Source organism: Bubalus bubalis, chromosome 3 (assembly GCF_019923935.1).
Source record: "Bubalus bubalis isolate 160015118507 breed Murrah chromosome 3, NDDB_SH_1, whole genome shotgun sequence".
Classification (NCBI taxonomy): domain Eukaryota; kingdom Metazoa; phylum Chordata; class Mammalia; order Artiodactyla; family Bovidae; genus Bubalus; species Bubalus bubalis.
In genome coordinates, this window is record NC_059159.1 from 87,181,333 (window position 1) to 87,195,576 (window position 14,244).

A 14,244-nucleotide genomic window follows, 5' to 3' on the forward strand; every position below is an offset into this window, starting at 1 on the left:
AATTCTGTTTTGCCATTTTGAAAATTATATACTATAATTTCTTGGAATTGTCACTAGAGTTAATCTGTGTTTTCAAGCCTGATGGGAAAATGTTCATCAACTGTGAAAGTGAAAGTGAAGTCACTCAGTCGTGTCCGACTCTTTGCGATCCCATGGACTGTAGCCCACCAGGCTCCTCCAGCCATGGGACTCTCCAGGCAAGAGTACTGGAGTGGGTTGCCATTTCCTTCTCCAGGGGATCTTCCCCATCCAGGGATCGAACTCCGGTCTCCCGCACTGCAGGCAGACGCTTTACCCTCTCAGCCACCAAGGTAGCTTCCTAAGTTGCATGGACTTTCTCCATCATTTTCCACCAGTCAAACTTTGACCCATTCTTCAAACAATTATGACTTATTGTTCTTCTCTCTTGAACTACATTGTCAATCCACGACACAAAAGAGTATGTCAGAAGTTACACAAAGAAATACAAAAACAAAGAGAAAAAGATAATTCAGACTAAACTGGCCTACCGGCATTATGTGGGCAGAGTAAAAATGAGGGAAGCCCTTTGTCATCATATCTAGCAGAAATCACTCCTGTCTTAGCATGTTGCTGAAAGAGAAGTAGGGACAAGTCATTGGAAAATTAAGATGGCCTTCAGGTCATTGATGATCAAACAAACAGATCCAGCTCTCTGAAATCAGTGAGAAATCTGTATTTGCTTGCATCACATTTTTGGCCTAAGACAAAGATGGCTTCTGAATAGAGGCTCTCATAAACTTGTCTTCTCAAACATTAAAAAAAGAGAAGAGATTAATTAGATACAGTCTTGGTCATCACTTAGGCTGTATCTGTAATAGCATAGACTTTCTATACTAAGAACCCTGTCTACTTGCATTTAACACTGTATTTCTCAAGCCTAGAGGGCCATAGATTATATTTTTTTAAAGTATCATCTTTTAGCATCCTAATGAACTGGAGTTGCATTGAATTTCCTTCAGAAATTTCTAGTCTATACAACAAGACTTGGTTGATCATTTTGATAGAATCAGGTACTAATCTCTTCTATAACTCATGTGTGTGTGTGTGTGTGTGTGCACGCGCGCGCACGCACGCTTAGTTGCTCAGTCATATCTGACTCTTTGTGACCCCATGGACTGTAGCCAACAGGCTCCTCTTCTATAACTCATAGCTACCCTATAATAAGATTTTAAAATGTTTATGTATTGAATGATAACTTCTCTCTGAATAAATTGGAGTAGTTAGTAGTTTAACGTCAGCCAAATGATTCTGGAAACCTAGGTTGTGGGTTCCCTTTTTAACTTCTAAATGGTACAGATGTTTAGGGTTATAGCTGAAATATTCTTCTTGGGAGACCAAAATCTGAGAAATCCTCTTTTTTTGTGCTGGTTGATTCTGCCTGCTCTGAAACCATCATCCCTGACCCAGCTTTGTCATTTCATCCAAGAACTGTGGGAATGACTGGGTGAGAGCAGACAGGCACAGATGTGATATAAATTCTATCCCACCACTAAAAAGTTCATCTCAAACTAACGAGCAAACACCAAATAGTCAACTGATACTGAATCAGCAATGCTATCTTTTCCATTATGCTAGAATATTTTAATGTGGTGTTTATCATGGGCAAAATGTTTGCTTCTAGAATTGCTAACATTTCTAATGCATACATTCTTCTAAGTTTAGCATGAAAAAGCAATTATAATCTGAATGGCATATTTGTCCCTAAATGGATTCTTTATTTGGAAATCAATAACTTTGTTTCAGAAGGAAAATAAATATTTGGCATGTTGATGATTTGAGATTTTTTTTCTCACCACCAGAAGTCTTTGTCCCTTTCTTTGTCTTATGAACTACTGAATTTAAGTCAGTGTTATGTCTTCCTAAATTAAAATTATTTTTAGAATTCAGTTGGAGAAATAAAAGGCCTGTGAATCAAATGTAATTGAGAATCCAGTGACATTTGTAACACAATGATTGTTCAAACTGATTTGACTTCAAATTTATTTGGAGACATGCTTTTAAAATTCATGCTTTTTTTTTAAATTCAAGTTTCAGCACAGTTTATAAGCAGCTCTGTTTTATGGTCTAGCAGGGAAAAGGTATTTCAGATGGAAGGGACAGTGAAAGGGTAAACAGTAGAGGAGTTTGAAAAGAAGCATAAAAACAATGGGCTTGCTTTTACACCCAGACTTCTAGGTGAGAGATATATCAAGGAGACCTTGAATTGTCTTCTCCTGGCAGTCAGACTGAAATACATACAGGTACTTAATAGCTGTTGGTGACTAGAATTCACACAGTTCGGCATTTGCCAGCCATGAAATTTCCTCTTTGCCTCATGGGTCAATACCAAAGCCTCCAGAATCCTTGTAATGTCCAGCTATGAAAGGGCAGGAGTCTGGAGTCCCCTGGGTCTGGATGACCTGCCATCCTGAAAATCTGGGAGACTTGGTCTATTTCATTCCATCTTGAGAGATCCTGATGTAGCTGGGAATTTAGGTTTCAAATATTAATAGATGACTTGGGGCCTAACTCTTAGCTGTTAGGTTTGAAGTGAGTTATTTAACTTTTCCCAAGAGTCAATTTCCTGATTTATAAAATGTAGCTACATTTTGGGTTGGGTTCCCTGGTGACTCAGTCGATAAAGAATCAGGCTGCAATGCAGGAGACCTGGGTTCGATCCCTGGATCAAGAAAATCCCCTGGAGAATGAAATGGCAACCCACTATACTATTCTTGCCTGGAAAATTCCATGGACAGAGGAGTCTGGCGGGCTACACTCCATGGGGTCACAAAAGAGTTGGACATGACTTAGTGACTAAACCACCATCATAGCTGTTGTATTTAGCCAACAGTAATATTTATCTCACAACATTATGGTGAGAATCTAATGAACTGATTGATGCCTGTCAAAATCTGGATACATGTATATGTATGGCTGAATCCCTTTGCTGTCCACCTGAAACTATCACAACATTATTAATCAGCTGTACTCCAATACAAAATACAAAGCTTTTTAAAAATCGAGCACAATGCCTCATGACGATTAAACACATAGAAAGTGTATTGTAAACAGAATCTTAATTTAAAAGACCTCAGATTCCTGAGGGGCTCCCCAAAAGAATTTACTTTTTCAGAGGCAAAGATGTCCTCTCATACTTGAAGCAAAACAATTGCTAGAAGATTTCTCTTAGCCATAAAACCCAATATCTAAGACAGACCAAGTTGGTGGGCTGGGCTCACAGTATCCTCAACGGCTCCAAGGCAATCCTGGAGAGGTGCCAAGGTGCTTTGGGAAAACTACCAGAAAGACTGATCCATCATCATTATAGAGCTGGTCCCTCATCAGCCATCTGCCCCTTCCCCTGGGGAAGGAGTCTGGGTCCAAGGGAACAAATTAGGCCAATATCATCCCAGGTTGTGTTTATTTACTCTCTTTCCTACATCAATTTTTTTAAAAAGATAAAGTCTGCAGAAAATCCAGATACAATAAAATTCCAAATTTTAAGTAATAAAAAGGAAAAGAATAGTCATACTAGAAGAATTAAAGTAAGAAAAATGCTATCATTTTATAAAAGAGCAAAGAGAGAAAGGAAGGAAGTGAGGGAGGAGGGGGGAAAGGGGAAGAAGGAAGCTCCTAGTCTTCCCAACAGCCAAGGCAACTTGGGAAGCCTAGCAGTTTCTTAAGTTCCAGTCTCTGCTTAAAGGGCACTGGCCAGATCATCAGAGGAGGCAAGCGTTTTCTTGGCCTCATACTCTGAGATTAATTTATCAGGTAAACATCTAAATAAGAAATACTGAGTAATGTGATATATAGACCTTCAATGTCACTTGGAGTTATTTTTCAACGACATGTTATTCTGTATTGCACATCTTTTTGCCTCTACTCAGTCCTCATTAAAAGCCCATCGTAAGTGATAATTCTGTGAATCTAGTATTGTGGAGAGGTGGTGCAGGTCCAGAGGGAGACAAGTCAGTGAAAGAACTGAAGGAAAGTTCTTGGAGGGGATGAGGATTTTCATGATGAACATAATTAAAGCAGAGGCTGATAAAGAATGCTGAAACCAAGGAATTGGAAGGGCCATCAGTTTGGATGTTGTGAGACACCTTACTAATTTGTGAGCCAGATGATAAACACACCTAGTTCTCAGAAATTAAAAGATTTTTCTAGGAATTGTGCAGATGGCAGAATCAAGAAGAAGAAGGGAGGGTAAGAGAGAAAGTGAACTGAAGAAAGAGCTGAGTGCTTGCAACCTGGCAGGCCCTCTGCCAGTATCCTGAACAGTGAATTATTTAACCTTCACCACCACCCAGCACGATCTTAGTTTCTGAGCGGTGAAGGCCAGTGTCAAACTGGGCAGTCTGAGCCCTTTCACACCAGCCATGGAGGTGACCCCTATGGGCTTCCCAGGAGGAGAGTTTCAAGAGAGAGGATAGAGCTAGGAAGAAAGCAGCAGAGAGGAACCGAACCGCGCGAACCCTCACATCCTATGAGTTCCAGGTACACAGAGAAAGTGTGGTCTCTACAGTGAGAGTTTTACAGGGAAAGTCGGATTTCAGTTCTTGTGTAAAGACCAAGAAAAGTCAGAACACAGTTGAAGATGAAAAGGAAGAGTAGGTAGAAGAGCCTGGGAAGAGAAGAGCAGGCAACGTGGGGAATAGCTGGCAATGGAAGGAAGGGCAGCTGGTGGTCCATTAGTGATCCAAAAAAAGAGCTGTTAAGTGCATTGAAATAACCCCACCCACATTTCAGATAGAATGTTGACATAGTGCCAGAGCTACTCTGGTCCCAAGAGGCAGACCCTTCCCTCATTTTAAACTTCCCCTACTACACCCCCCCTTCAGCAAAGTAGCTACTACTGGGCTACCTACCAGCATACCCTCCCTTCCACATACCCACTCTTTCCAGTGATGCGTTCTTTTATGACACTTTATTTTTAAAAATCCCTTGCATCTGTCCAATCTGTATACTCCAACCAGATTTTATCCTGTTTTTAAAACTTGGAGGGAAAAATTAAAAGTGGGGATAGGCTATGACTCATCCAATCCTCAAGTGAATCTAGTTATGAGTCCCTCTCATTCATGAATTTAGACTCAGAATTCTAGGAAAATACGTTCATTTCCTATTTTTAAGTATATTTAATTTATATTCTGCTTTGTGGGGGATAAACAAAGCTATCTACCGAACAAAGTGCCTCTGTGTCTACTTGTAATTGAATCATCACAGAATCATTTATACATAAATAAATAATAATAATAACCATCATAAAAAAACAGGCTGAGATTGTTAAAAATTAATCCTTTGCTGCTTTATGTTAGGAAGGCAACATGAGGACAGATGGACGTCAAAAGGACATGCTCATGTGGAAATTGTTCAGATGAGGCTCGGTTTGCAAAGGAAACAGTGTTGGCTGATGGAAATAGTCTAGACATGCCTTATACACAGTGACTCCAGAGGTCATGGAATCCTCTAGGGGAGCATGCTTAACCATCAATAGGAAACTTTAAGTAGATGACTTCTCCTCACACAGCTAATAAACAGAAGGGGTATCTCTAGGGGATAGGTGTGAGGAACAAGAAAATATCATCCTATTCCCTTGATTGTAGGACAGTGACTTAATAGTAGCTTTTGTTTGCTTTGGTGAGGAGGCAAGAGGAAACTGGGGAGTGGGGACAGAAAACAAAGGGATACTGCATTAAACATTCGTGTTGCACGTCAGCCAGGCTCTCATTTCACAGACGTCAAAACATATGAAACTGCATCTTAGAATCAAGGCGATGCGGTAGTAAAGCTCATCATACCTTTTAAAAAATAGCACTACCACCACTTCTTTAGATTCCACATGTAAGCAATATCATATGATACTCGTCTTTTTCTGTCTGACTGGCTTCACTCAGTATGACAATGGATCTATTTACAAAACAGAAAAAGAGTCACAGATGTAGAAAACAAATGTATGGTTGGGGGCTTCCCTGGTGGCTCAGACAATAAAAAAATCCACCTGCGATGCAGGAGAACCAGGTTCAATCTCTGGGTCAGGAAGATCCCCTGGAGAAGGGAAAACAAACTTACGGTTACCAAGGGGGGAAGGGGGTAGGGAAGAGATTGGGACTGACGTATACTCACTACTGTATATAAAATAGATAATTAAAATACAAAACCTATACAGTAAACCTACTGTATAACACAGGAAACTCCACTCAATATTCTGTAATAACCTATATGGGCAAAGAATCTATAAAAGAGTAGATATATGTGTGTGTATATATATATATATATATATATATCTGACTCACTTTGCTATACAGCAGAAACTACCACACCAACTAATACTCCAATAAATCAACTATACTCCAATAAAAATTAATTTTAAAAAACTTAAATAAAATAAAATAATACTAGTAGGCATTTGCAGAGAAGGCAATGGCACCCCACTCCAGTACTCTTGCCTGGAAAATCCCACAGACGGAAGAGCCTGGTGGGCTGCAGTCCATGGGGTCGCTAAGGGTCGGACACGACTGAGCGACTTCACTTTCACTTTTCACTTTCATGCATTGGAGAAGGAAATGGCAACCCACTCCAGTGTTCTTGCCTGGAGAATCCTAGGGACAGAGGAGCCTGGTGGGCTGCCATCTATGGGGTTGCAGAGTCGGACGCGACTGAAGCAACTTAGCAGCAGTAGGCATTTGCTCTTTCCTCATGGTCATTTGCATGCCCTTAATAATAAAAAATATATATTAGAGTGCCTTTTTAGAATAGCCTTAGTTTGGCATCCTCAGGAAGAAAGCACTCTTGTAAATTCAGATAGTTTCTAACATGTAGACCTGTTATCCTGGACCTAGAACAGTGACATATTGGGAGGCAACTAGCTAATTTGACTAAAATATTGAACCTGGTTAGAGCCTCAAATGCCAACCTTGCCTTGTCCAGAGGAGGCAGAGGGCCATCTCTCAGATGACCCATAGGACTCATTTACTGCATTGGCATACCAGCATCCCTCATCTTGCTGGTTGTGTGACAACCTAGAAATATGAAAGTTTGTCCCTGTACTTTAACAAAGTGGAGGAGGGCTGAGCAAGTGGAGAATGAGAATTGAATGAAGTCTTTGTCCAACCTGGCATAGGACTCCATCCGGGAGTAGATCTCTTGATACCAAGAGAAAGCACAAAGAAAGGAGAAGGGACAGGGACGAGGGAAGACTGAGAGGGAGGTGGGGGGTGGGAAGCAGACCACTCCCAGGACTCCCTACGGGAACTAGGAGAAGGTTTGCTGGAGACCGCACTCTAAGGTACTCTAGTCCTCTCCAGATTCTCTCTCCACCCTGCTTCTCACTGTTTTCCTACAAGTGCCTGGTGGCCCAGAAGATGGGGCTTCCCATCTTTGGTATGTTTGAGTATCCCACTCACTTCAGTGCTCTCCTATCTCTAGACCTTAGCTATCCTGATACACCCCCATAGAGGGCTTCCCTTGTGGCTCAGCCAGTAAAGAATCCACCTGCAATGTGAGAGACCTGAGTTTGATCCCTGGGTTGGGAAGATCCCCTGGAGAAGGGAAAGGCTACCCACTCCAGTATCTGGCCTGGAGAATTCCATGGACTACACAGTCCATGGGGTCACAAAGAGTCGGACATGACTGAGCGACTTTGACTTCACTTCACACCCCATAGAAAGTAAGTCCCCAACTTACATTGCCCAGAAAGCTTTCCCTCTTTCAATGACCATCTTAAATGCTACCTTTTCCATGAAATGTTTCCTTGAGCCTACCTCTTTGCAATCTTTTTTCCTTCTTAAACCCCTTCTCTCATGTTTTGTTTCATGATGATTTATGTCCTTGTCTTACTTTCCCTGGCATAAGTTCATTCAGAGCAAAGATTTTGCCTTAGTAATCTTCCATCCCCTGAGCATGTGAAACAGTCACTTGAAGTCTCATCAAGTATTTAGTTGAATAAAGAGAATGAGAGAGAAGTAACATAAACAATGGAGGTAATTCAGACCTCAGTGGGCACCTGCCTAGTGAACGCCTGAGTCAGCAGGGCCACCAGAACCACCTTCAGAGGAATCCATCTTCCCTCCTGCCTCTCATGGGTGAGGTTCTTACCAAGGTAATTTTAACTCTGGTATTTAAAAATGTTTTTTTATTCAGACAACATGGTCTCTGTAAGCAAAATAACTACTTCATCAGCTGCTTAACCCAAGAAATTAGCTGTTTCAGTGTAGAAGACAAAATCCAGCAGCTCTGGATTTATTGTAAGGCAGGATGTGAGACTATAACTGGGCAATTTTCACTTTCCATACATCCCATAGTAGATGAGTCCCCACTGAATCTCTCCACATACCACACTACAAGCCTAATTCATTCTCTAATTACTAGTGTGTCTGCTTTCTGGAGCAGATGTGAGCTGCTTAAACATGAGGAACCCTTCTTCCCTACCTGAGTCTTACCAGCTCCTGCCTGGCACTTAGTAGGTACTTACTAGTTATTCATAAAATTACATTTCAGGCAAAGTAAAAGAGGAGACTCTAAACTCTGATCTGTGATTTTTTACTCAATGAAAGATATTACTGAGACAATGGACAAGCTCTATTAGATAATAGAATGCTGTATGTAACTCTACTAGACAATAGAATTGAATCGTTGTTAATTTCCTGATTGAAAATTGTACTTTGTCTGTGTAAGAAAATTCTTTATTTTCAGGAAAAACACAATGAAATATTCCAAGGTAAAAGGACATCATGCTGGCTATTTCCTCTTAAAGGATTTGGAAAAAAATCACACACACACACACATACACACACACACATAAATGTTAATATGTGGGGGAATCTAGGTGAAGGTATTCAGAAATCCTTTGTACTATTCTTTTAACTATCATATAGATCTGAAATTATGTTTATAAAAAAGTGAGAGGGGTGGAAGCTCTATTCTGACCAAGAAGTCCCTGAAGTCCCCAGCCCACACTTGCCTTAGCCTCAGTAGGTCAGAGAGATTTTCAGTGGCTTTTGAACAAGTACAGATGACACAAAAACCCAACAGCTAGGAAAACCCCACCACAGGCAGCTACAAAAGACTCAGATTGTGATCAACCTGGGATTCTGGGATTTCTTTCCCAACCACATTTGGGAATCCAGGGTTCCTCCAAGTAAAGGTAACCTTCAACTTTTTCAACTTTCTCTTAAGCTGAGAATTCTAGGAGCACTGAAGGATAGTAATGATAACAATGATATATGATTATAATGATAATAACTCATGATAGTTATTATTCATTGACAACTTGCCCTGTGCCAGACACTATGCTTAGAATTTTTCATCCATTGTCAGAATTCCTTCTCATAGAAGTCCTAGGACTTAAAAACTATTATTTTACTCAGGTTGCAGAGTTGGACATGACTGAGCGACTGAACAACAAATGCTGAGATAGCTCAGGCTTATAAGGATTTATCTGGGCTAATAAATGGTATGTTACTTCAGATCCTCCAAAAAACTAATGCCAAGCAGAGATGAAATGGAGAGATCTTATTGGAGGAAATCCCCACAAAAGATAAAGCGAAAAGAAGTAGGCAGGGTGACCCTTCAGACACTGACACAGGTCTGACTTCTGTGAAGGAGAAGGAAGAAAGGAGGCCTCCTCCACCTAAGGCTCCCTTGGCCCCTCTTCACCCCACAGTCTTGGATTGGGGGTCTGAGTTTTTGCATAAGTTTATCATTTTTATGTCATAAGAGCTAGGGGTGTGATGGTACATTCTTTCTCACAGGTGAGTCCTCCCTTCCTTCCTGCAATGTAATTCTTATAAATTGCAGACTTATTTTTAAATTCTGTTAGTGCTCCTTTTTTCCATAGCTTATGCGTTACATTTTTTTTTTTCAGAGATACTGCAGAATGAGCTATATAGTTCAGAAGATTACCTAATTAAAGAGTCAGGCCTGATATTTTTCCTAGGCAATTCCTTGGTGTTATAAAATATCAAACTTTAATCACAATTTCATGGAGAAGAGTATCAGTAATGATAAGGCTTTATATCCACTCAGGATTATCAGAGGTCACATCTGGCATCAAGAAAAGGTCAGGCAGGGAGTTCCCTGGCAGTCTAGTGATTAGGATTCAGTGCTTTAACTGCCATGGCCCAGGTTCAATCCCTAGTCAGGAAACTGATATCCTACAAGATGCGCAGTATGGCATGGTCAAAAAATAAAGAAAAAAGATTAGGCATTTATGGGAGTAAATAAGAATAACATCTGGCCTGGCCCCGGAAAGAAGTAAGTTTTAGTTAAAGCTCTTAGGCCTTTGTTGAGAATGAATTTTCATAAAAACTCAAAAAGATATCTACTACCATAAACCAAAGCTTTTCTCTCTCTTGATGACAAGCCCTTGAAGGGTCTACAGTTTATATGAAGGCCAAGCATCAGTGGCATAGATAACCTGCCTCTTCTAAATAGGTCTTATACTTTTACAGAAACTTGCTGATGCTATGATGATTAATGACATGAGATGATATCTTAAAACATTGCTAAGCTCAAGAATAGATATTATCATTATGTTATTTCTCAATCATAGATACTAAAAGTACAACTTTCAACATGCAAGAACTTTTTGATGTTTTTCTGAGTTTCAATCCTGTAAAGCAATTATCCTTCAATAAAAAAATAAAAAGAAAAAAATCAGCCTTATATTTAAGATTGGGGAGCTTTGCTGTAGAAGCAATTCCCTGTCAAGGACACTGGGCACTGTGTCAAGTTCCTGCATGTCCTTGGGTTGCTGCTGCTGCTGCTGCTGCTAAGTCGCTTCAGTCGTGTCCGACTCTGTGTGACCCCATAGACGGCCTCCTACCAGGCTCCTCTGTCCCTGGGATTCTTCAGGCAAGAACACTGGAGTGGGTTGCCATTTCCTTCTCCAATGCATGAAAGTGAAAAGTAAAAGTGAAGTCGCTCAGTCGTGTCCGACTCTTAGCGACCTCATGGACTACAGCCTACCAGGCTCCTCCATTCATGGGATTTTCCAGGCAAGAGTGCTGGAGTGGGGTGCCATTGCCTTCTCGGGTCCTTGGGTTAGGCCTTCCTTAAAAGTGATACTACATTCTCAATAGAATCTTTGGCGGTACTTCCAAACCCACCTTAACAAGGCAAAAATAAATCTATTTGCTGTAAGATGAATAACAATGTGGAATATCATCATCATATGCTAATTAATGAAACAAAATGAAAGAACTGTGTGTTTATTTGTGTACTCTAGAAGCAGAATCTAGATTACAAAGTCTATGTGAGCAGATTTAATTGGATGGATCCAATTTCATTTAGTACCAGTCTATTTCATCTGTTTATGAATTCTCACAGTATAGTACAGATTGGCACCACTCTAAGGACACAGAAGTATGGGCAGTTAAATTGGTCTTTTTCACACATAGATGTAAAGCCCTTCTACGTAGCAATCATTCACAAACTACCAGTACAAAAAAAATTTGTTTCAAAAATAAGCCAAAGTCATTCAGAGAGCACTTAAGATTTTGAAATAACACTGGAAAGCACTTTTAGTGCCTTTTACAGTTCCTGCTAATCTTGTAAACTTCATATTTAAAGTACCTACTTAGAGATATATCATAAGGCTAAAATTTAGAGATTTGGTGAAAACATGATTTCATTTGTTACATAATCAAGTTCTTATATTTGAAATTCAAGTCTTAATTATAATGTGGAATGAGCAAGGTATTATTTTAAACATGCCAACACATAGCTACAATTCCCTGATGTTTTATATATGCCTAGTTCCATATATATAATCCTTCATATGGCCATTATAAAAATTAACATATATAAATATATGTGCTCACCCAATGGGAACAGATCAGTTTGGACAAATATCTTCACCTAAGGATTAGTTAGTTTAAATTCAATCTACTTTTGATTGGTTATTTATCTGCCCTTATATTACACTCTCTTTTGCTTCTTGTGGGCAATTAACCCAGAGGCAGTTTGAAATGGCCAGGATGAAACCCATTGTAATGGGCTTCTCAGACATAATTTGCCAGAGTTTCTTTTTCTATGTTTATTGATGCATTTGTGCCATGATACTAATCCACAGATTGAAACAAAGATGATGCCCAGCAGGGTGTATTCTGACATACTAAACCTGAGAGAGCAGTCTTTCCTGGATTATTGTTTTGAAACTATGTAAATTAGGCATCTACACCATAAGAGAACTGTTGCTTCTTCAAGCTGTACACCAGATGTGAAATTGCTATATTACTGCTCATCACAAAGTACCTCAAACAATTGCATCCATCCTGCAGGTATTTATTGAATGCGTGCTGTGGGTTTGCCATTATGTGAGATGCAGGTGGTACCCTGTGGTGTGGCAGATAGGCAGATATTACCAAGAACTCCTGCTCCCTCTTCCAGTGTTGACGTGTTCCCTAGGAAGCGGCTGCCTAGTTAGGAGTTATACTTCCCAGAGCCCCTTGTATCTTAGATGGTGTCATGTGACTAGTTCTTATAATCAGAATATGGTTGCAAGTGATCTATGTCCCTTTTGGGTCAAGGTGATTGTAACTGTGACCCTTCTCCATCCTCTTTTTCCACTACTGGAAGCAGAGGACTCTGAGCTCTAGAGGACAGTGGAGCCACAAGATGGAAAAAAGCCTGGTTCCCTGAATAACCATGTGAAGGGAAGCTGCTCACTAACCAGGTGAGAATAAGGGAGGATTTAATTATACAAAGGTGCTTTCCTGATAGCTCAGTTGGTAAAGAATCCGCCTGCAACGCAGGAGAGCCTGGTTCAATTCCTGGGTTGGGAAGATCCACTGGAGAAGGGAAAGGCTACCCACTCCAGTATTCTTGGGCTTCCCTTGTGGCTCAGCTGGTAAAGAATCCGCCTGCTGTGTGGGAGACCTGGGTTTGACCCCTGGGTTGGGAAGATCCCCTGGAGAAGGGAATGGCTACCCACTCCAGTATTCTGGCATGGAGAATTCCATAGACTGTTTAGTCCATAGGGTTGCAAAGAGTCAAATATGACTGAGTGACTTTTGCTTTCACTTTGACTTGACTATGCACATTGGTTAGGGGTTATGGTTACTTACATCCATGGACTGTACAGTCGTGGGGTTGCAAAGAGAGAAAGAAGGAGAGAAAAGCATGTATAGGGTGCTCCTAGTAGAAAAGTACATATGTGATGGATTAAAGGAGACCAGACTATATCAGTCAATTTCAGCAGCTGGTTGCCACAAAATGTATAAGCCTTGGGAAAGTCATCAGGGTTATTAAAAACAGGTTCTCAGTAAAGTGAAAAATAGAGCAAACAATAAATGGGTAATAACATTTGTCCCAACATGGAGGTCTTTGATATTACTTGTACTCTACTGCCCATCATATTGGCTCCATTGTTGTATATAGTGCTTTTGGTTTTTTATCCAGCATGACCTTATGAACTGATGTTGAAAAATAAAATGTTTAACAGTAGGGATACAAAAGAGCCTAACCATTTACAAAATGTACAAAATCTGAAAATATACACCAGAAAGAAATGTATTCTATCTCCTTGAATATAAAAGATATAAAATTAGTTTTGGTATGGGCTTCAAGGAGTCTATGAATTTCTTGAAGATGCAAACAAAAATCTCTGGATCTATGCATAAATGCCTTTTATTAGAGATAGGTTCTGTAGCATACATCTGATTCTACAAGCTTAAGAACTAAATGGACTAGTGTACAGAGATAATTTAAAAAGTGAGGGTGGGTGGAGGAAAAGAGAACTAAACACTCCCATACTGCAAAAAAAAAATAAGAAAGTGCTGAATTTTAAGGGAGCTAGTAATTAGGCAAGAACAGGGCTTAGGGAAATTGGCTCAGAGCCCATCCAATAAACTCAGCATCACTGAGGTTATTTCATTAGTATAAGCAACATATCCTCAGAGGTCATATTTTATTTTCTATAACAGATTGTAAAAGGAAGAAATGAGAGTTGGAAAAATTAAGTGCCTCTTCCAAACTTTGTAGGAGAATCCCAAGGACCTCTCTAGTTACTATTTTTTCTCCTAGTCATCTGATTATTCCCATAAAATTGAAATGGGTGCCAAGAGAGCTCTTATCCTCAAAAATTTAGATCTCTTCTGTGTGTGAGGGCCCAGTGCTTGCAGTGATTAACTTAATAGGGAGATTCTCTCACATTAGCCAAAATCTATATTCTGCTCTACCTTGAAAAAGAACAAACATTTTTTATAACCCCCAAATTACAGGCCAATCAATCTGAGAGATAAATCT